General features: G+C 47.0%; 1 protein-coding gene across 4 annotated transcripts in view; it reads left to right on the top strand.

Annotated features, from left to right (window-relative positions):
* Positions 1 to 24030, top strand: part of TANC2 (tetratricopeptide repeat, ankyrin repeat and coiled-coil containing 2) — a 2511073-nt gene that overhangs the window by 815241 nt on the left and 1671802 nt on the right. The gene's annotated exons all lie outside the window — the stretch shown is intronic.

Below are 24030 nucleotides of genomic sequence, written 5' to 3'. Positions count from 1 at the left end.
CAGTCTTCCAGAGTTGGGAAAAAAGTGGTTGGAGGGAAAATAAACTTGCAAACACTCAGGTGTTCGCATGAGCAAACCTACACATGCATATTTGCTCATGCTAAAATGCAGTTCACAAATATTTTCTAGGAATACTATTTCTTGCCCTACTGCTGTAAATCGTTGTGAATTCACGAAAGCCATATAGCTGCCCTTAATGCAAGGACATATACCAAGGGTGCCTGCACTTTTGAGACTTTATTTAATAATTGGGCCCCTAATTTGGTCTGGCATTAACCATGACCTTTTGTGTTTATTGAAACTTTCTCTCTGTATCGATTGGCTTCACGGTGAGTGACAGCATTCTGCTCTTCCACGAGAAGCATATCAGCACACAAAGTAGTTTTGTTCAGTGCCAGTAACTAATGTGGCAGTGTGTACTTTTTTTGAGACCAACATTTTTTTTTTGCTTTTGCCAATGTTTGTTATATTGGGGAGGGTCCGTCAGCTCTCACATCAATAAGGTTTTACAAAAACCATGTCAAAACAAGTCACGCATTGCCAAAATTAAAAAGCTGACTACCATTTCAGACCTACTGGTTTTGTCAATGCTTGTTTATTTTTGTTTCCCAAAATCTTATTGAAACACGTTACACTGATTTTCTAATATGAATATTTTGGGGAAATACTAGCATGCATCAACACATTTTATAAAATGATGCTGAAAAGAAATGGTAACTGAAATTTTACAGTAATTTAGCAAAAAAAAATGTCCTACTTTCATTGTTTAGGAACATTTTATATTGAAAGCAAAGAATCATTAATCTTGCTTTCAAGCTTCTGCGAATATTTGCATCTAAACAGAGATCATTCTGGGAGCATTATGCATAGACTATAAATATTGCTTAACTTTGAAACCGTGTGTCCACATTTTTATACTGGAACCACTGTCAGTAGTGCAGTCAGAACTTACATTTACTGAGAGCGCTCAGCCTAATAATAAAGGCTCTCAATGAATGAACCATAATTACAATTGTGAACAGCATTAACATATGCACACAAATATTAACTTAACTGCAGACAGTGCCCTTCCCTGATCCTTAATGTGGTACTGCAAACTGGCAACCAAAGGGTTTGCGCTGCAGGGGGTTGGGCCTGCTTGTCCCAAGGACAAAATGCACATTAAAACTTGTTGCCCTTGACCCCAAACAATATGTCCTGGGCGTCGGGCTATAGGAATTCCACATCCCTGCCAACCAGGTGCATTTATTTCTGTTTTAGCCCAAAGAGACTTCAGGAAGGTTCTGTAAAATGTCCTGTGTTCTTTCAGTCCTGAAAATAATGTGGAAGTCATTCCTTCTGTGGGCTGGCTGGCCGCTTCGTGAGTAGCGCGTCAGGATGTACATACTTCCAAGGCCCATATACTCTGTGAAAGTGCTAAAACCTGGATAAAGGAGACCGTGCCTGTACACTAACCTTTCCTAAGCAATAGGAACGTGATGTCAAGGTTACATTCTGTTTGTTGGAGTTGTGATCTCTTGCTATCCCATTTAGTGAGTGGGTAGAAAGCAGAGTCCATGCGGTGATGGGGAGTAGATGTGTCCAGTATGTTTAACTAATAGCTCCAAGGAATGCGCATCATGGTGCTTCCATCACAAACAGAGTCTTGTACTTACATGTTGGAGAGAGACAGGTGTCTTACTTAAAACAGTGCCCTACTTAGACAGGAGAGGCTCATGCCTTTATAGACATAAGATGAGTGGAATTGATACTTCTAACCAGCTTCCAGTTGCTTTGCTCCATAGACCATGCCAAAACGCAACACGCCTTAAGGCTGCACTTTGATGTTTCTGGTCCACCATTTATTATTTCAATACTGATCAATGACTGGTGCCGTCTTATATTACTTGTTTACCTGTTTGTATATTGATATGTTTTATGTATGTTATTATTATCATACCATGTCAGTGACTATTATTCTGCTTCCATTAACCCTGCTCACTCCTACTGCCCCTACCCTGTCATTGTGAAGCGCTCTGATATCTGTAAGGATCTTGTTTGCGCTATATAAAACTTTGAATAAAGAAATAAAATAAATTTGAGAAGTCACTCAAAATGTGCCCTAATTTTTCTTTCTGCAGCACTAATCATACTTTCTATGGCAAAATGAACCCCCTCATTTTGTTCCTTTTTAAATTAAATGTTTTCAGACTTACCACTTCATTCCAATCAAGATGGCTTCTGGTGTGCCATACTTTTCTGTTAGCGCTCTAGTTGGTCTTTAGAACACTCTGGGACATTCTGTCATTGGGCTATACTTGGGCTACATCTGGGTGATATTTGGGCTACATTTGGGCTCTTTTGTCTCTGGTGGCCATCTTGGGAGACTGCACGTCAGAATTTTTTAATGAAATGGAAGAGGATTTGAGAAATCACTCAAAATGTGCCCTAATGTTTGTTTCTGCAGCACTAATCATACTTTCAATGGCAAAATATACCCCCTCATTTTGTTCCTTTTTAAATTAAATGTTTTAAGAGTTACCACTTTATTCCAATCAAGATGGCTTCAGGTGTGCCATACCTTTGTAATAAGTAGGACTGTTAGCGCTCTAGTTGTTCTTTAGAACACTCTGGGAAGCTGCAGTAAAACACAAAGGAATCAACTGACAGTCTCTGTCCTTGTTGGATGTACATGTTTTACTGAGAATGTCAGACTTCATTCTCACATGACTGAGAAAGATAATGTGAATTTACAGAAAATATGCTTTCAGCTAAGCTTATAGATCCCCTTCACAACCACTGTGGGAAAAGCATGAGATAATAGTTTTCTTTCAAACTTGATTCATGATATCCCAGAAGAAGGCTTTTTCACATGGTAAAATCACCTTAGAACACACCACAATTCTTAAAATTAGTATGGTACTATCAACAAATGATTTATAATGTAACTAAAGTCTTAAAACCTTCTATTAACTGCAATGCTTTTTAATGAGGTGCTATCATGTATATTGGTCCCAAGATGGCTGCCAACAGTTTCTGGTTTGGAGTGTTGACAGACAGTTGACAGCCAATCAGCATGCAGCTCGTGCTCGGAAAGGTAAGCTTACAGAAAGCTTACAGTAAGCTGCTATAGATATATATATTTTTTCTCTTTTGATTTTCTCAGGAACTACTGGAGGGATTTTCACCAAATATAGAAAAGGCACTTCTGCATACCAGTCCCTACAATTTTGCCAAGTTTGGTGTAATAGCGTCCAGCGGTTCGGGCTGTAGCCTTGTCAGAACTTCCTATGGAAATTAACATGGGGAAAACACGTTTTGGGACCCCCCTTTTTTCTCAGCCCCCACTTCACGAATCCCCCCGAAACTTTCAGGGAAGGAGCGCAGCGGAGCTGGCCAACATTTTGGAAAATTACACACAAATTCCTCAACCGGCGCCAAAGATATTTCCAATAGAATGTTGCGGAATTCTTATGGTAGCTAGGTCCTAACTATATATACCTACTGGCTATCGCCAGTAGGTAATATATATGTATGTACATGTGTATGTGTGTATATATATATATATATATATATGTACATATGTGTGCATATATATGCGTGTACATGTGTGCATATATATGCGTGTACATGTGTGCATATATATGCATGTACATGTGTGCATATATATGTATGTACGTGTGTGTATATATATATGTACATGTGTGCATATATATGTATGTACACGTGTGTGTGTGTGTGTGTGTGTGTGTGTATATATGTATGTACATATGTGTGTATTTATATATTTATGGATATATATATATATATATATATATATATATATATATCAAAACAATACCCTTTCAGGTATAGAGTGACGCATACATTATGCAAAAAAAAGCAGAGAACTCTGGGTAGTTGTCAAGTTTAGGTGTAAAGCAGCTCTCTTGTAGAGCACCCTCAACACGAGGCAACACTCTAGATCTGCTTACCTCAAATGTCTGCTTTTCTATCAAAGTTTTTAAGCATAGGATTAGCACAGTGCCATCCACGCCGAGATAGAAACGGACAAAGTCTTTTTCCATTTCTACAACAAAGTCTTTAAGCATAGAACTAGGACAGTGCTGTCCATGCCGAGCTGTAAAATGGCAAAGGCCATTTACCACTCCAGGCACAATGAGTAAAAGCAACCCCATACACAATGTTTTGCTCTACTTAGCGCTCTTCAGATAGGTATGCTTGGCCCAGACACAAGGGAGCACCCAGTATAAGTCAAAACAGTACACTTTCAGGCATAGAATGAAGCATAATTTATGTAAAAAAGAAGCAGAGAACTCTTCTTTTTTGTATATATTTATTTATATATATGTATGTATATGTTTATATATATATTTATGTGTATCAATCATACACAAAGGGACTACTACCTGCCCTTAAAAATTAAACGAGAACGTTTCATTTAAAAAATAAAAAAAAGCATCCTTTTTTCCTTTAATAAAAAAAAGACTGCTTTATTTAAAAACAGTCCCAGACATGTTGGTCTGCTGAGCCCAGCAGGCCACGATCCCTGGGAGGGCCTGTCATTCCCAATGGGCTCGCAAATTGCGAGTGGCTCATTAATATTCATGAGCCTTGCAATTTGTGACCCCATTGGGAATCGCAAACAGTGTTACATATACTGTTTTACATGCCAAATAGCGCCTCGCAAATTATGAGTTGCAAACGAGTCGCAATTTCCGAGGCGCTAATTTCCACGTCCTACATCTGGCCTATAGTGAATAGTGTTCTTTGTAATAATTAATTGGGCTTATGTCAGACTAGGATCACATTTTGTGGTTGAGGTGCTTGGATTCTATGGCATTAAAATTACCAATTACACCTCAGATGTTAAACTCAAGCATAAAACAGTGTTGCCACTATGTGCGATAGTGGTGGCTGGTAATATTAGCAGGGAGGGGATGGACGGGACACAGACCCATGCGCTCACACACGTGCACACACATTCACATACACGTCAATTCACAACACTCATCTACAGGTAAATCGCACCACCAGTAGATGTGTCCTTATTATTTGTCTTCTCTAGAAGATCTTTCCTTTTATTCCTGAGGAACTTCGCAAAGCAGTGGCTCGCGCGTTGATCACCTCGCTATTAGACTGCTGTAATGCCAAGTATCTGAATATTAACAACTACTCATTGAACTAACTCCAGATGGTGCAAAATGCGGCTGCAGAACTCATCCTCAACATCCCGACATGCCTTTCTGTGAACGAAGGCCTGCGGAATCGGCACAAGCTTCTAAGTAGGAAGCGCATGATTTTTAAAGCACTCCGTATGGTGCACCTGCGCTTCATGATAAAGGAGCACTTGCAATCAGTTCCACTTTTACCTGGGACAGGCCATCTATGTGGTCAGCCTCTGGCAAAAAAGTGGTAGTTCCTAAATTTCAAAAAGTAAGATGGGGCGCTCTCTCCTTTTCTTTGGGAGCTGCTAAATTATGGAGTACCCTTTCTAAATATCGCTGAGACTGACTCTTTTGTCGCCTTTCGAAAACCTGGCTTTTCACATCCTTGGCGGTTTTTAGGTCGAGGGACCGTTAAGCTGCGAAGCAGCTTCCGGTCCGGAGAATTAATGTCCTCTAGTGGGGCTTCAGAACCCGCCTCCCTGCTCTGTCTCTCCACCATTGGCTGGCTTCCTAAAAGGAGGCCAGCCATTGGAGGAGAGAGCCGTCCCTCCAAAGAAGCTCCGTCTTTTTCGGATTCGGGGGCGTGATTTTTTGCATTCTTTAGCCCTGTGACGTCGTCTGTCACTCAGGGCGCAAAAAACACGCCCCCGAATCTGAAAATGGCGGCGCTTTTCTTTAGGCCATTTCACAACAACAGCTGCCCCAAGAAGTCGCAGCTTCCTCCACCTAGCAGTCTCTGTGTGCGAAGATAGCACCCAGAGCCGTGGATGCGCCAACAATAACAGTAAAACATATTCATCAAAACCCACTATGCTGTAAACATTGGGTAAAACGTCATTTCAGATTCAAAATGATTGCATTCTCGAGACCTCACAGAGGTAGGTTATGTACTGTTTGCAGCATGCAACTTCAGTTGACTCAACTGTTACTGCGGATTTTGTCAATGCTTATTTTATTCCGTTGTTTCTTGCTTCATAACTATGCTCGTGCGTAGCCCTAGCAATACATAAAACAACAAGGAGTGACTTGTAACTATTTAGAGCGCATGCAAGTCTCCCTTATCACTGCTGCCAGCCAAGGAAACTGCTACTTGACAATCGTAGACCCTTGCTTTCACGGCGGAGCTCTCACCTTCTGAAGCGCCAGGGTATGGCCGGCTGGAGAGCCGGGCCTGGCGGAGAATGAGCGCTTGCTGCCGATTCTGTTCTATTTTCGCACGTAACGCGGCCGGCAGCGGTGCGGCTTCTTGTTCCTGCTGCTCCATGTTAGCATCCAGACTCCCGGCTGTTTCTAACCGAACCTCCATGTTTACGGAAATTAGATTTGATTGTACGCTATCGCTATTTTGTTTTCTTTTGCAGCTTTGTACAGCGCGAACTCGATTCGATTACGTAGCTGCTAACTTTTCACATTACTTACGTGTGACATTTTGTTTGTTTTCAGTTAAATCATTAGTGACATTCTATTGCTAAATGCGTGACACTTCGATTGCCACTTTGTGTGCGCCCGGCCCCTTTTATTAGGTCTCGGTAATTGCAGCGCAGTGGAAATGTTATACAAATAAGTCTTTATTAATGCCACAAAAAGGACTTTAATTATATTTACGAAGATCAGAAAATGGGGTCACCTGAACTTTTCTTGAGATTCACAGCCGTGGGTCTGTTTCCATAAACTGGTTGCAGTTATGTCCAGGATGTTACTGTTTATGTGCCCGGCGTTATTTTTCCACGCGCTTAAAGGGATGTATATTTAGGGAGGTATGGAGGGCGCATGAGTATACGCTTGATTATTAGGTTGCATTTTTGTTAATCCGTGTTGTTTATCTTCCTATTGTTGTGGGGCAGTTTCTAACGTGCCATTATTTTCGCAAAAATGGATTTCCCCAGTGTTAAGTTCTCGGAACTCCGCCACTGAATTAGCCGTGCAGGCGGGAACTTTACTATAGCGTTATAAAATTGAATTTGTTATCCGGCTGGTGTTTGTGTACGTCTCCATCTCAGAGGGTGTTTTTTCTTGACCCTATCCGTGGCTTTATTGAAAATGGGGAGGGAGGGAGGGGGGAATGGACGCCGACATCATTTAGAGGGTTTTGAACGGCATCCAGTAAGTTCTTGCACCGATTCCTCGGAGATTATGTGGTACTTAACTCCTGTTTCTTGTGTGTATGAGCGAGCACTTTCAGACTTATTTACCATGTTTCACCCCGTGGAGTCCTGTATCTTTGCCTATTGAACGAGGAAACTCCATTTCCTAGGTGTGTGTGCAAAGAGCTGCCGACCTCCCGTCTTGGGCTGTGAAATACCTGTCCCGTGGGGTGCCTTGATCGTCCTACCAATGCCAGAGGAGGCTGCCATGGCCTCGGCACCCAACGTGGAGGGCGGCCACGTCGCTTCTTGGCAGAGTGTGTGCAGAGTGTGAGTGCAGAGTGTGAGTGCAGAGTGTGAGTGCAGAGTGTGAGTGCAGAGTGTGAGTGCAGAGTGTGAGTGCAGAGTGTGAGTGCAGAGTGTGAGTGCAGAGTGTGAGTGCAGAGTGTGAGTGCAGAGTGTGAGTGCAGAGTGTGAGTGCAGAGTGTGAGTGCAGAGTGTGAGTGCAGAGTGTGAGTGCAGAGTAGTGAGTGCAGAGTAGTGAGTGCAGAGTAGTGAGTGCAGAGTAGTGAGTGCAGAGTAGTGAGTGCAGAGTAGTGAGTGCAGAGTAGTGAGTGCAGTGCAGAGTAGTGAGTGCAGAGTAGTGAGTGCAGTGCAGAGTAGTGAGTGCAGTGCAGTGAGTAGAGCAGTGAGTGCAGTGTGCAGAGTAGTGAGTGCAGAGTAGTGAGTGCAGTGCAGAGTAGGGAGTGCAGTGTGCAGAGTAGTGAGTGCAGTGAGTGCAGTGTGCAGAGTAATGAGTGCAGTGTGCAGAGTAGTGAGTGCAGTGTGCAGAGTAGTGAGTGCAGTGTGCAGAGTAGTGAGTGCAGTGCAGAGTAGTGAGTGCAGTGCAGAGTAGTGAGTGCAGTGCAGAGTAGTGAGTGCAGTGCAGAGTAGTGAGTGCAGAGTAGTGAGTGCAGAGTAGTGAGTGCAGTGCAGAGTAGTGAGTGCAGTGTGCAGAGTAGTGAGTGCAGTGTGCAGAGTAGTGAGTGCAGTGTGCAGAGTAGTGAGTGCAGTGTGCAGAGTAGTGAGTGCAGTGTGCAGAGTAGTGAGTGCAGAGTAGTGAGTGCAGAGTAGTGAGTGCAGAGTAGTGAGTGCAGAGTAGTGAGTGCAGAGTAGTGAGTGCAGAGTAGTGAGTGCAGAGTAGTGAGTGCAGAGAGTGCAGAGAGTGCAGTGAGTGCAGAGTAGTGAGTGCAGAGTAGTGAGTGCAGAGTAGTGAGTGCAGTGAGTGCAGTGCAGAGTAGTGAGTGCAGTGCAGAGTAGTGAGTGCAGTGAGTGCAGTGCAGAGTAGTGAGTGCAGTGCAGAGTGGTGAGTGCAGTGTGCAGAGTAGTGAGTGCAGTGTGCAGAGTAGTGAGTGCAGTGTGCAGAGTAGTGAGTGCAGTGTGCAGAGTAGTGAGTGCAGTGTGCAGAGTAGTGAGTGCAGTGTGCAGAGTAGTGAGTGCAGTGCAGAGTAGTGAGTGCAGTGCAGAGTAGTGAGTGCAGTGCAGAGTAGTGAGTGTAGTGCAGAGTAGTGAGTGCAGTGTAGAGTATTGAGTGCAGAGTAGTGAGTGCAGTGCACTCAAAGTGACTGCGATCTGGCAGAGCACCTCGGGACCCCATACACCACGGAGGCGTAGCCCCGCACTGACCCGTTTTGATCAACATTGGACCACTCCGGCCGTTGTCTAACGCAAGATATTACTGCTCCCTGAAAATGAGGTGCACTTAGCGGAACCGCCCTTATTCAACAGGCGGCTACCAAAACGAGGTTCTTGCAACCCAATATTTTACCCGAATAAACCACCCGACCCACAGGGGCGGATGTGTGTTTAATTGTTTATACCAGGCAAGCAATTGCATGTACTGTTAGTCCTGATGATGGTCCCGTAACATTGAGCATAAGGGACCGAAACGTCGACTTGTTTTAAGTGTTTTCACAGCCCGACTATTGTGTTTAATTTATGCTGTGTCTAGCACTAAAATTGGCACAACTTTAAATGTTTACTGAATTACAAGTGGCCAATCATGCTCCTTCTTGCCTAAAAAACTCTATAAGTTTGTTCCCAGAATTGGTACAGGACTGTGCCTCTCTACACCCCAGTAATTGTTTTATTGGAAAATAAATTACCCTGTCCGGCTGGACAGTGGCCAACATAGTTCCCACTGTGGACTATTGTTTATCATTTTTTGAATTTATATACTCTTGGGGACCAAGAGCAGTGAGTGCAGAGCAGAGCAGTGAGTGCAGTGCAGAGCAGTGAGTGCAGTGCAGAGTAGTGAGTGCAGAGTAGTGAGTGCAGTGCAGTGTGCAGAGTCGCGAGTGCAGTGTGCAGAGTCGTGAGTGCAGTGTGCAGAGTCGTGAGTGCAGTGTGCAGAGTCGTGAGTGCAGTGTGCAGAGTCGTGAGTGCAGTGTGCAGAATAGTGAGTGCAGTGTGCAGAGTAGTGAGTGCAGAGTAGTGAGTGCAGTGCAGTGTGCAGAGTAGTGAGTGCAGTGTGCAGAGTAGTGAGTGCAGTGCAGTGAGTGCAGTGTGCAGAGCAGTGAGTGCAGTGTGCAGAGCAGTGAGTGCAGTGTGCAGAGCAGTGAGTGCAGTGCAGAGCAGTGAGTGCAGTGCAGAGTAGTGAGTGCAGTGCAGAGTAGTGAGTGCAGTGCAGAGTAGTGAGTGCAGTGCAGAGTAGTGAGTGCAGTGCAGAGTAGTGAGTGCAGTGCAGAGTAGTGAGTGCAGTGCAGAGTAGTGAGTGCAGTGCAGTGAGTGCAGAGCAGAGCAGTGAGTGCAGAGCAGAGCAGTGAGTGCAGAGCAGTGAGTGCAGTGCAGAGCAGTGAGTGCAGAGCAGAGTAGTGAGTGCAGAGCAGAGTAGTGAGTACAGAGCAGTGAGTGCAGAGCAGTGAGTGCAGTGCAGAGCAGTGAGTGCAGTGCAGTGAGTGCAGTGCAGAGCAGTGAGTGCAGTGCAGAGCAGTGAGTGCAGTGCAGAGCAGTGAGTGCAGAGCAGTGAGTGCAGTGCAGAGCAGTGAGTGCAGTGCAGAGCAGTGAGTGCAGTGAGTGCAGAGCAGTGAGTGCAGTGAGTGCAGAGCAGTGAGTGCAGTGAGTGCAGAGCAGAGCGGTGAGTGCAGAGTAGTGAGTGCAGTGCAGAGTAGTGAGTGCAGTGTGCAGAGTAGTGAGTGCAGTGTGCAGAGTAGTGAGTGCAGAGTAGTGAGTGCAGTGCAGAGCAGTGAGTGCAGTGAGTGCAGAGCAGTGAGTGCAGTGAGTGCAGAGCAGAGCAGTGAGTGCAGAGCAGAGCAGTGAGTGCAGAGCAGAGCAGTGAGTGCAGTGCAGAGCAGTGAGTGCAGAGTAGTGAGTGCAGTACAGTGAGTGCAGTGTGCAGTGCAGTGAGTGCAGTGTGCAGAGTAGTGAGTGCAGTGTGCAGAGTAGTGAGTGCAGTGTGCAGAGTAGTGAGTGCAGTGTGCAGAGTAGTGAGTGCAGTGTGCAGAGTAGTGAGTGCAGTGTGCAGAGTAGTGAGTGCAGTGTGCAGAGTAGTGAGTGCAGTGTGCAGAGTAGTGAGTGCAGTGTGCAGAGTAGTGAGTGCTGTGCAGAGTAGTGAGTGCAGTGTGCAGAGTAGTGAGTGCAGTGTGCAGAGTAGTGAGTGCAGTGTAGTGAGTGCAGTGTAGTGAGTGCAGTGTAGTGAGTGCAGAGTAGTGAGTGCAGAGTAGTGAGTGCAGAGTAGTGAGTGCAGAGTAGTGAGTGCAGAGTAGTGAGTGCAGAGTAGTGAGTGCAGAGTAGTGAGTGCAGAGTAGTGAGTGCAGAGTAGTGAGTGCAGAGTAGTGAGTGCAGAGTAGTGAGTGCAGAGTAGTGAGTGCAGAGTAGTGAGTGCAGAGTAGTGAGTGCAGAGTAGTGAGTGCAGAGTAGTGAGTGCAGAGTCGTGAGTGCAGAGTCGTGAGTGCAGAGTCGTGAGTGCAGTGTGCAGAGTCGTGAGTGCAGTGTGCAGAATAGTGAGTGCAGTGTGCAGAGTAGTGAGTGCAGAGTAGTGAGTGCAGTGTGCAGAGTAGTGAGTGCAGTGTGCAGAGTAGTGAGTGCAGTGCAGTGAGTGCAGTGTGCAGAGCAGTGAGTGCAGTGTGCAGAGCAGTGAGTGCAGTGTGCAGAGCAGTGAGTGCAGTGCAGAGCAGTGAGTGCAGTGCAGAGTAGTGAGTGCAGTGCAGAGTAGTGAGTGCAGTGCAGAGTAGTGAGTGCAGTGCAGAGTAGTGAGTGCAGTGCAGAGTAGTGAGTGCAGAGCAGTGAGTGCAGAGTAGAGCAGTGAGTGCAGAGCAGTGAGTGCAGTGCAGAGCAGTGAATGCAGTGCAGAGCAGTGAGTGCAGAGCAGAGCAGTGAGTGCAGAGCAGAGTAGTGAGTACAGAGCAGTGAGTGCAGAGCAGTGAGTGCAGTGCAGAGTAGTGAGTGCAGAGCAGTGAGTGCAGAGTAGAGCAGTGAGTGCAGAGCAGTGAGTGCAGTGCAGAGCAGTGAATGCAGTGCAGAGCAGTGAGTGCAGAGCAGAGTAGTGAGTGCAGAGCAGAGTAGTGAGTACAGAGCAGTGAGTGCAGAGCAGTGAGTGCAGTGCAGAGCAGTGAGTGCAGTGCAGTGAGTGCAGTGCAGAGCAGTGAGTGCAGTGCAGTGCAGAGCAGTGAGTGCAGTGCAGAGCAGTGAGTGCAGAGCAGTGAGTGCAGTGCAGAGCAGTGAGTGCAGTGCAGAGCAGTGAGTGCAGTGAGTGCAGAGCAGTGAGTGCAGTGAGTGCAGAGCAGTGAGTGCAGTGAGTGCAGAGCAGTGAGTGCAGTGAGTGCAGAGCAGTGAGTGCAGTGAGTGCAGAGTAGTGAGTGCAGTGCAGAGTAGTGAGTGCAGTGTGCAGAGTAGTGAGTGCAGTGTGCAGAGTAGTGAGTGCAGTGCAGAGTAGTGAGTGCAGTGCAGAGTAGTGAGTGCAGTGCAGAGTAGTGAGTGCAGTGCAGAGTAGTGAGTGCAGAGCAGAGCAGTGAGTGCAGAGCAGTGAGTGCAGTGCAGAGCAGTGAGTGCAGAGCAGTGAGTGCAGTGCAGAGCAGTGAGTGCAGTGAGTGCAGAGCAGTGAGTGCAGTGAGTGCAGAGCAGAGCAGTGAGTGCAGAGCAGAGCAGTGAGTGCAGAGCAGAGCAGTGAGTGCAGTGCAGAGCAGTGAGTGCAGAGTAGTGAGTGCAGTACAGTGAGTGCAGTGTGCAGTGCAGTGAGTGCAGTGTGCAGAGTAGTGAGTGCAGTGTGCAGAGTAGTGAGTGCAGTGTGCAGAGTAGTGAGTGCAGTGTGCAGAGTAGTGAGTGCAGTGTGCAGAGTAGTGAGTGCAGTGTGCAGAGTAGTGAGTGCAGTGTGCAGAGTAGTGAGTGCAGTGTGCAGAGTAGTGAGTGCTGTGCAGAGTAGTGAGTGCAGTGTGCAGAGTAGTGAGTGCAGTGTGCAGAGTAGTGAGTGCAGTGTAGTGAGTGCAGTGTAGTGAGTGCAGAGTAGTGAGTGCAGAGTAGTGAGTGCAGAGTAGTGAGTGCAGAGTAGTGAGTGCAGAGTAGTGAGTGCAGAGTAGTGAGTGCAGAGTAGTGAGTGCAGAGTAGTGAGTGCAGAGTAGTGAGTGCAGAGTAGTGAGTGCAGAGTAGTGAGTGCAGAGTAGTGAGTGCAGAGTAGTGAGTGCAGAGTAGTGAGTGCAGAGTAGTGAGTGCAGAGTAGTGAGTGCAGAGTAGTGCGTGCAGAGTAGTGAGTGCAGAGTAGTGAGTGCAGTGCAGAGTAGTGAGTGCAGTGCAGAGTAGTGAGTGCAGTGCAGAGTAGTGAGTGCAGTGCAGAGTAGTGAGTGCAGAGTAGTGAGTGCAGTGCAGAGTAGTGAGTGCAGAGTAGTGAGTGCAGTGCAGAGTAGTGAGTGCAGTGCAGAGTAGTGAGTGCAAAGTAGTGAGTGCAGAGTGCAGAGTAGTGAGTGCAGAGTGCAGAGTAGTGAGTGCAGTGTGCAGAGTAGTGAGTGCAGAGTAGTGAGTGCAGAGTAGTGAGTGCAGAGTAGTGAGTGCAGAGTAGTGAGTGCAGAGTAGTGAGTGCAGAGTAGTGAGTGCAGAGTAGTGAGTGCAGAGTAGTGAGTGCAGAGTAGTGAGTGCAGAGTAGTGAGTGCAGAGTAGTGAGTGCAGAGTAGTGAGTGCAGAGCGCAGAGTAGTGAGTGCAGAGCGCAGAGTAGTGAGTGCAGAGCGCAGAGTAGTGAGTGCAGAGCGCAGAGTAGTGAGTGCAGAGCGCAGAGTAGTGAGTGCAGAGCGCAGAGTAGTGAGTGCAGAGCGCAGAGTAGTGAGTGCAGAGCGCAGAGTAGTGAGTGAAGAGCGCAGAGTAGTGAGTGAAGAGTGCAGAGTAGTGAGTGCAGTGCAGAGTAGTGAGTGCAGTGCAGAGTAGTGAGTGCAGAGTAGTGAGTGCAGTGCAGTGTGCAGAGTAGTGAGTGCACTGTGCAGAGTAGTGAGTGCAGTGCAGAGTAGTGAGTGCAGAGTAGTGAGTGCAGTGCAGAGTAGTGAGTGCAGTGCAGAGTAGTGAGTGCAGTGCAGAGTAGTGAGTGCAGTGCAGAGTAGTGAGTGCAGTGCAGAGTAGTGAGTGCAGAGTAGTGAGTGCAGTGTGCAGAGTAGTGAGTGCAGTGTGCAGAGTAGTGAGTGCAGTGTGCAGAGTAGTGAGTGCAGTGTGCAGAGTAGTGAGTGCAGTGCAGAGTAGTGAGTGCAGTGTGCAGAGTAGTGAGTGCAGTGTAGTGAGTGCAGAGTAGTGAGTGCAGTGTAGTGAGTGCAGAGTAGTGAGTGCAGAGTAGTGAGTGCAGAGTAGTGAGTGCAGAGTAGTGAGTGCAGAGTAGTGAGTGCAGAGTAGAGTAGTGAGTGCAGAGCGCAGAGTAGTGAGTGCAGAGCGCAGAGTAGTGAGTGCAGAGCGCAGAGTAGTGAGTGCAGAGCGCAGAGTAGTGAGTACAGGTGCAGAGTGCTGTGTATTGGCAATGTAAATGACAATGGCATTTATTTATGATTTAAAGAAAAAAAAGAAATGTCATGAGCAATGCCAATAGCTCTACCTTTAATGATGCCGAGACCATTGCATTGTAAATGCTTGTTTAGGATGTATTAAATCAGTTGTTGCTTTCTCTTTTTCTTCTTATTGTTTGTAGCTTAGAGCTGCCCCGTCTTTTCTCTCTCTTTTCGGGGATCCAAAATAGGGCTTTGGGATTCCCGAGATGCAGCGCTTGGTACCTGTGGGTTAAGCTCGTTTAACAAATCTCTTTTCATTTAATTTAATTAAACTCATATTCATTTCACTCACTCCCAAATATTCATACATGCATACACGCACCACACATTAAAAAAAATCACACTTCCCTATTCAGCTCTGCCTCGGAGGTCCCTGAAGGGTTGTCCCTACCTCGTCACTGTGTGGAATGGGGTCAGTGAGAGTTGCCTACCCCACCCCAATCTGTGATGAGCTGTCACTGATTGACACTCAGTCCTGGGCACTTCAGGGCTTACAACTGAAGCTCCCAGGTCCGAGGAAATCAGTGACGCTCCCCCTCGTCATGAGGGAAAGGGCATTAAGGTGCTTTGCCAGGCTGAAAAGGTTACAATCACAGGAGCTGTGAAATCTTGAGCCTGGGAAAGTACAGTTCAGGCAGCCAGGAGCCTGTGCATTTAGAAAATGTCTAGCTCTTTTCTGTCAGGCTGACCTTTGATCAGCCTGACAGAGACTCTTCTGTTTTGGCCAAATATGAAGTGCCGTGGCCCCTTAGCCCATTAGGACTAGTCACGGCTGATGTGAACCCCTCGTTGGCACCCTCCTCTAACATGTGGGTTTGGCATATCCTGTTCAGGATCGGCAACATTTCCACATCCAGTTGTTGGACATACTACTGGGACTCTTCTGTGTATGTCAAGTGCCTCCATTCAAATTTTGGATACAGGTTGTTGAACATACTATTCGGACGCTTCTATGTCAATTCAAGTGCCTCTATTCAGATGTTGGATGGAGAAAAAAATCATCCATACAGTGCACAAATAAAACACACATGATAACAGTGCTTAATTTGAGTCAGTGGTTTCCGGCACTCGGCACCATCACTTAATTGGCAACACTGGCAACTTGGTGGTGATGTTTGTCTAATTTAGAGAGGGGCACAATAACAGTAGTTTATTAATTCCATATACATTAAAAATGACTAATACCTGTCGCCCAAACCATTCCTATAGCTTTGGGGTATATATTTGTGTTGACACTTTCATTGCCAGTGCTGACTGGTGCAATGGCTGATGTAAGGTGCAGTGGGCTCCTGATGCCGATGCATGCGCTTATTTTTTCACAAATTATGCACTACATGCCAGCTAGTTGGGCTTTATGTCCAGAAACTTTTATTTATAGTCTCTTCAGGGCAAATGTTCTAAAAGACAAGTATTACTGCTCTCCAGAAAGTCAGGTAAGAGCATACACACTATACTAATGCATTCTTATAGTCCCTCACCCTCACAACCCTCATGACTCACTCAAACTATTGAGGATACAGCTCTTCCCTGCTGCATCTCCTACTATGGCACCTCACCTCTCCTTAGAAGTAGGGATCTTCCCCAAAAGTGTCTTACATCCAACTAATAGCGCAGCAAATGTAACTAGTGAGGCATACATCTCATGTGGGGGCAGATGTGAGGATAGCTTTCCACTAATGTGTCTCTCTGGTCCACCTATGTGTTGGGCTCTGCCAAAGAACCCAATCTGAGGCGATCAAAGGTGTGTGATAGTGGGTTAGTGCCTGTTTAGGAAAGGATACATTACTCTTTTTTGCAGTGGTCTCATCCTTTCCTGTCGTGGCTATGTTTACAATGCTTTTGATAAATTCATTGTGCATCCTAGTGGATGATGGCATGTCGGATGCTTTATGCCAGAATCATAATATTCTAAGACTTAGGACCTGGAGATCAGGCCACCCACTCTTTTTTCTTGTTTCTGGATTACTGTATAGACACTTCGATTGCAGTAACAAAGAGTGAAAGATTGCTGAATGCTTTAAGGCTAGTTCTCCATTGGCAGTCTTCCTTCTTCTTGTTCTTGTGTTTGCAATATCAAGTCTTTTCCTGAGTGCTAGAGTATGTTCCTGGCTTCAGGGAAGATAGTCACGTTTCCTGTGTCTGTTTCAGTCTTTCCTCTACTCTGATGCGAGGAGAGACTTAAGTTAAAAATCATCTAACCAGGCTAATGGGTCTAGCGTATAAATAAAAACAGTGATAGATGGGCTCATCCCAAATTGCATTTCCAGTTCAAAGTTACAGGCAGATGTTTGGGGTAACAAACCATCTTACAGTAGGTGTTGCTCGGCTCCGTGTAAACCAGCTTTTCAAAAGGTGAACAATTAGCCAGATTTCCGAGGTGATGGTAGCTACCTCGTAATGTCTGTTAGCACGCTCTATTGGGCCCATACAGCCTTCAGTCAGTCGAAGGCTTAGTGTCTTCTTTCTTGTTAGATCTGAACACAGGATGCAGGGGATTATCTGGCAGCCAATCACTTTGTGAAGGAGTGTTGCTGAGACCTTGCCCGTTGTCACTATCCTTTATTCAAGTGTCCCTTCTTTCAGGCCACAGGCTTACTTGCTGGAATTGGATTTTTCCAGTAATGTTGTACATACAGAAACCTTCTGCCCTATTGCGAAGATCAAATGAGGATCAGTTGAACAACAGGTAATAAAGCAAAGAATAATTAGAAAAAGTAACACCCCCCTCAAAAATAAAACTGGAAGAAACTTAAATACACATCGTACAGGGCAGCACCAAGAACCAAGCACTAAAATAACAGCAGTGGATTACAGCATTTTGAAAACCCTGTTTTGGACAGTGGACTGCTATGGGGTCCATATAAAACATACAGAATAACTGTGAATAACATGGAGGTTTAAGATCTCTGTTGTATCATTCAGAACCCTTAAGTAAAAAACATCCTTGTTATTCACTATTCACATCTATACTTTTAGGTTATGTCACCCCTTCTCAAATTATCTACCTGCACTTTCAACATCTCTCAGGAGCAGAGTGATGGGGGAGCCTTAAATACTGTGCTCTCTCATAAAAAGAAAACAAACAGCCTTTTGCCACCCACCTTCAGTACCTTCTACATTTACTTTCCTCTTTGGGGCACAAATATAAAATCATATTTGGCCTCCTGCAGATGTGTGTCTCGCATACCCCTCCAAAGCTGTGCTCTCTGCTGACAAGCAGAGAGTGAATAGCCATTGCCACACTAGCAGCAACTCTGCAAGAGCTTCTGGTCATCCAACTTGTATGCTCCGTCAGCAGGTCTGCAGAAACCGTACTGACTGTAGAGGCTGGTGCAGGGAGTGCACTGCTGCATTCTGCTGCCTCCATAGGGTCTGGGTCCACAGGACCTAGAGAGGAGGCAGAACACGAGACCCCAGCACGTCCCCTGGTAACATCACAACAACGTTTAGTTTCCCGCAGTTGCTACTTCATAAAAGTAAATAACCAGATTTAAATCTATTTAATATGTAGAATTACAATTTGATAACCATAAGTAATTAGGATGTTTTTCTACAAGGGACTATAAGTGACCAGCAACAACAGTAAATATCTAGTTGTCTATCATGTCAATCAGAAACCTGGGGTGAAAACTAGCCATTATATTTCTTCCTTACCCATCTATAATTTGATGTTATGTAGCCCTCCCTTCCTTCAAAATCACCTGCCCCTGATTTCAATATCTACACGGGGGAAGTAAGCGGGGAACATACTATGAGCTCCCCATCCAGACCCAAAGTTTAAAAAACAAACAAATCACATGGCCTTCTAACATCCTCCACATTTAAATTATCCAGTATTAGGGGTGTCTTTCATGGATTCACATGCCTGAATCATTCCCCGTCGTCGAGACGGGAGCCTCCGGTACATAAAAAAGTAATGTCCTATAGACATACATAGAGAAAATAGGCCTAAGGGCCTCCCCTTAGTAGCCTTTCTTAGTCCTTATGTAAAAAGGACCAAACTCTCCTAGTCAGCCAATGAGCTCCGACCTCCCTCTAGAACCTTCCTGGGAGGAGCCTCAGTCCCTCAGATTTTCTACCGCACGTTGTGCTAAGGGAGTCTCCTCTGAGCTCTGCTCAGATTCTGTGTTTTTTTTTTTTCACTTAATTTGGCTTTTCTACTATGGATTATCTGCAAATACATTCTTTCTCTTCAAATACTTTCTTTAAAGAAGGTTTAACAAGGGAAAGAACGGAAGAATTCTGTTTGGAGCCTGCACTTCTTGTTCCAAGAGGTGGCTCTGCTCGGTTCCTCACACTCACAGACCAAAGGCTACAAGGTATGTTGCTTTTTCAAGTGACTTTTGAAGGGTCGTGAACAGAGGCTGTTAATATGGTTAAGGCCAGAAAGGAGGTTATTTATTTTCTCCAGTTACTGCGATGAGGTGTTGCCCTCAAAGTCCAGGAGACCTCAATAGAGAATCTCCTCAGACTCATTCCTCAGGGTACCATCCTGAGAAGGCCCCAAAAAAGACCGCTCAGGGGTCTTCCGGGCGCAGTCCTTCAAGGATCTCCCCACTCTGTGGGAAAGGAGAGTAAAGGACTTGCTTTGGAGAAATATCGGACAAAATAGACGACGTATATGCCGTCTATATCCCCTCCTCTGGTCATAGGATCGTTCAGAAAGGCGTCGTCTATACCTCCTGAGGTACAGCCTAAGAAGCCATCGATGTCAAAACCATCATCATTACAATGAGAGCGTCGAGAGGACATCGACGTCGACGACGAGACCGTCGACGACACCATGGACGTCGACTTCGACACCGTCGACGTCGACGAAGGCGAGGACCGTCGACGACGGCGAGGACCGTCGACGACGGCGAGGACCGTCGACGACGGCGAGGACCGTCGACGGCGAGGACCGTCGACGGCGAGGACCGTCGACGGCGAGGACCGTCGACGACGAAGACCGTCGACGACGAAGACCGTCGACGGCGAGGACCGTCGACGGCGAGGACCGTCGACGACGAGGACCGTCGACGGCGAGGACCGTCGACGGCGAGGACCGTCGACGACGAGGCAGTCGACGTCAAGACCGTCGCCGTCGACGACGAGACCGTCGACGACGAGACCATCGACGTCGGCGACGCAACCATCGACGACAGCCTCTCGGAACGAAGGCCTGTCTACGGTGTCAATGATGGCTTCATCTACGAAGACTACTCGGCATGTCTACGGCCTGTCTACGGTTTCGATGATGGCCTCATCTACGATGATGGCCTCATCTACGAAGGCGCATTTTCGTGGGCGCATCTATGACAGCCTGTCTACGGCAGCCTGTCTACGGCGGCCTGTCTACAGCGTCTACAGGGCCTAGTCTACAGGGCCTAGTCTACAGGGCCTAGTCTACGAGGACCAAGTCTACAATGGCCTAATCTATATTCTACGAGGACCTAGTCTACAATGGCCTAATCTATAGTCTACGATGGCCTAGTCTACTGGCCTACTCTATGGAGGCCTAATGATCGATGGCCTAGTCGTCTACGAAGGCCTAGTGCTCAATGGCCTAGTCTACGATGTCCTAGTCTACGACGGCCTAGTCTATGACGGCCTCGTCTACAAGGGCTAGTCTAAGGAGTCGACTGCTCGCCTACGACGCCCGGTCTACGGTATCGACGATAGCCTCATCTACGTAGGCTCATCTTCGAGGACTCGTCTACGGCGGCATAGTCATTGACGACATCGTCTATGACAGCCTGTCTGGTCGACCAGGGCCTTCTCTAAGATGGCCTCATCTACGCGGGCCTCATCTACGCGGGCCTCGTCTACGTGGGCCTCGTCTACGATGGCCTAGTCTACGAGGGACTCGTCTACGATAGCCTCGTCTAGGATGGTCTAGTCTATGATGACCTCATCTACGACAGACTCAGCTACGAAGGCTAGTCTACGACGGCGTCGACGGCCTTGTCTACGAGTAGTCTACGACGGCCTCATCTATGACTGCTCGTCTACGACGGCATACTCTCTGACGGAGATCTTGTCGACGAACTCGTCAACGATGGAGGAAATCCACCAAGTCTGTAATCTCTTTTAAGGGGGTAGGGTCATCTATGACTGCGCGTCTACGATGGCATAGTCTATGACGGCAACCTCGTCGACGGATTCATCGACGAAGAAGGAACTCCACCACTTCTGGAATCTCTTCTAAGGTGGTATGGAGAGCTGCTCACATTTTAAGATCTCCATGACCTCTCAAGAACAGGCCTGCTTCTTGTACGTCTTCAAAGAACCCTACAAGAAGGCAGTAAGGTCAATACGGGTTATCCATTACCTATAGTCAGAAGAGGTAAGGGTCCGGTAGTACCCCTCCTCTGTATCACTGGTCATCCCTCCGTTGGAGAAGAAGTATAAGGCGCCAGATACAGCACCGGCGTGCTTAACAGGAACTTTCTAAGCCGGACTCCGTAGGCCACAGGCGGCCTAGAAAAACTCCGGGGATCCTTCGACCCCGTTGTCACCTCCTCCTGATAAGGAGGGTCTAAGAGTGGACAACCTTACGAACAGGTTTTCATCTGTGAACGTTCTAGCGCTCTTGGTACGCTACCATGGAAAAATTGTGGGCACACTGGCCCCATACCAGCCGGAATTACCAGACTCATCCGAAGAGGAAGTTAGGTGGATTCCGCTAGAGGCGGTGCATTGGCGTTAAACCATAGACTGCGCGAGGAATATCGCTATGACAGGGTTCCGCAAGTGGCTGGACCAGCAGTCTTGCGGATCCAAGGAGGGCCCTTTCCGTCCTGAGGTGCAAACAACGTTTGTGGACAGGCCAGATGAGGGCCGGTCACTATTGGCACGAAAAGTTAACGAAACAGACAATGCGAGAGCTTTGGACAATCCTCAGTATATGAACCAGTCCTTTAGTACAAATGGAGGAAGAAGAAGGTCTTCCCTCAAAGGAATTTATCAATTCCAATCTTCCTGCTCTTCAGGCCAGAGTAGACCACAATGCCTTCAGTCGCCGACAATAGCAAAACAAGCACCCATCTTCTGAGAAATTGTCTTCTCATGGAACGGGCAGCGGAGATATCATGATATACAGCTACATCTACGTCTGGATTATGCTGTAGAAAGGAGCTATAGCGAGAGTTCCTCCTCCTCAAAGGAGCTATAGCGAGAGTACCTCCTCCTCATAAGGGAAAAGGTTTTTTTTGTTCCCGCTTCCTTTTTAAATCCAGAAAAAAGATAAGAGGAGGAGACCAACCTTGGGCTTCAGAGACTTCAACACCCTCCTAAAAGAGGCAGTTGTTTCGCATGGTAATCCATGAGGTCCAGCAAACAGGACGTTTACTTCCATATCCCACTTCACAGGAATCGCTAAAAGTACTTACGATTTGCAGTAGTGGGCAGACATTTACGGTTTCGCGTTCTGCCTTTCGAGCTCAAGTCTGCACCACACATATTCACGAAATACAGTTCCCTGGGAGCGACATAACTAGGACACCAAGTCTTTCGGTCTCTGAAGGACTGCCTGCTCAAGGCTTCATCCTTGAAAGACGTGTCCAGGTCTCCCAACGCCTGCTTTCAGTTTTCGATGCTTGGATCTCATCCTCAATCAGGAAAAATCGGTCATGAAACCTTCTCACTACATCAGTTTCCTAGGTACATCAGTTTCCTAGGTATAACCCTGGCCACACGGTCAGCAAAGGTTTTCCCATCAGAGAGTGATAGTGTACCCTCCTGATTTCTCGTGATAGTGTATCCTCCTGATTCCTCGCTCTCAGCTACGAACGAGACCTCTACAAGAGGCGCTATCGAAGCAGTGGTTACAATCTACAGGGTCATCTTGCCACGTAAAAGGGAATCCTCCCATGGCCGGAGTCCTACAATGAGGAATATCCTCTCAAAAACTGTCTCAAGGCTTGTCACTCCTACTTCCGGCGGTTCCTCACGTCGTCACAAAATGCGGAAGGTAGTCTCCTATGGAGAAGGCACTACATATCAATCTGCCTGAACTGCTGACGGTCTTCCTGGGCCTTCAAGCTTGCCTACCAAGAATAAGACGAACAATGGGCTCACCGATGCGTTCAGCAGGCAGAAACCATTGTAACAGGGAGCTGGACCAACAAATCGTTGGCCACATCTTCTCCAGATAAAACACGCCGCAAATGGATCTAATTGCGACGTGAATGAAAGCCGAAAGCCCACACTTCGGTAATTGGATAGGGAATGCATCTCCAACCGCATGGCGCAATGTCTTTGCGTAGGCCTTTCCACCATTCCCGATGCTCCCATTGTCCTCAAGACAAGGTTGGTGGAGCCTTGTATTCTGATTTTCATAGCCCCAATTGGGCCGAGGCGACATTGGTTCACAGAACTCCACCACCTATCCCTGTAGCCGCCGATCCACCGGCGGCAGTATCTATCTCTGCTTACTATGATCGATAATGCAGTTCGACATCAGGGTCTGAAGTCTCTCTGGTTGGTCGCCTGACCCCTGAGTTCAGGGTTCCACAATCTGAATAATCCACACGAATGTAGACATTCTTGCCAGAGCAAGTGCGGATAGCACGTGAACATATTCCCGGAAAGGGAAGCGCTTTGTGTCTGCGGTGTCGACCGCAGAAATATGCTTTTCTCCACATCACTGGTGCATATATTGCCTTATCTATCCATTACAGTACACTTAACAGTGCTATCCCGTTATAAAAGAATTCAAACGAGCCCATCGCTCTGGTCAAGCGGGTTGATTAAGCAAGTTCTGAAACGTTTATATAGATCTTTCCCGCCAGTAAGGATGTTGCCACCTCCTGGCATCTCAATGTGGTTCTTACCAAGCTCATGAAACATCCGTCCAACCAGTACACGGAGCTGACCCAAAGTATGTCTCGTGAAAAATCCCCACTAAGAGTCAGTGGGCTACAGGCGGTTTTCTATCCAGAAGAGTGAGCGAGCTACAAGCTCTGTCCATTCAGGAACCATACATGCAGTTCAGGAATGCTAGCATGGTGCTGAGACCGAACCCAACATTCATTCCAAAGGTGCCTTCAGACTTTCATCTCAATGAGCCAATAATCCTTCAAACTTTCTTTGCGAACCCTTCAACCGCAGCAGGAAGGGCTCTACATTCTTTAGATCTCAAAGATGTCTCAGGTTCTACCTAGATAAGTCTAAGACTTTCAGAAACTCTTCACAACTGTTCGTGGCATACAGCACACCAAGAATGGGCCTGTCCCTCACGAAACAAAGCATCTCAAGTTGGATCTCATCAACGATTGCATTCTGCCATGACCAGGCCGGACGGCCTTTGACTGATCAGGTCACTGCACATTCCACCAGGGCGATGTCCACGTCAGCAGCACTCTTCGCGGGGGTGCCAGTCTTGGACATTGGCAGAGCGGCGACCTGGAAGTCACCGCACACTTTCTCCAGCCACTACTGCCTGGATATCGAACTTCAGAAGGATATGGCAGTGGGTCAAGCGGTGCTTCGCCATCTCTTTCAGTGAGGTGAGCCTTCCTACATCCCGCCGTCCAGGTATGCACATTCCTTGCTCTTGTGATACTATATGTGATGATATATGCATTGTCTAACATGACTGCAGAACTGATTTACATCACAAATGTGCATATCTGATTGCTAACTATTCTGATTCAGGCATGTGAATCCATGAAAGACACCCCTAATACTGGATAAGAAATGTGTTACTTACCTGTAACAGCAGTTATCCAGTATTGGTGTCTTTCATGGATTCACATGCAACCCTCCCGCCTCCCCGGGAAGGACTCACATCCCTCTCTGACAACATTACGCCTACCTAGCTGGGTGCG

The sequence above is a fragment of the Lissotriton helveticus genome, chromosome 5_1 (genome assembly GCF_964261635.1).
Source record: "Lissotriton helveticus chromosome 5_1, aLisHel1.1, whole genome shotgun sequence".
NCBI classification, from domain to species: Eukaryota; Metazoa; Chordata; class Amphibia; order Caudata; family Salamandridae; genus Lissotriton; species Lissotriton helveticus.
The sequence above is the reverse complement of the archived record's forward strand: the minus strand, read 5'-3'. Positions and strand labels throughout refer to the sequence as shown.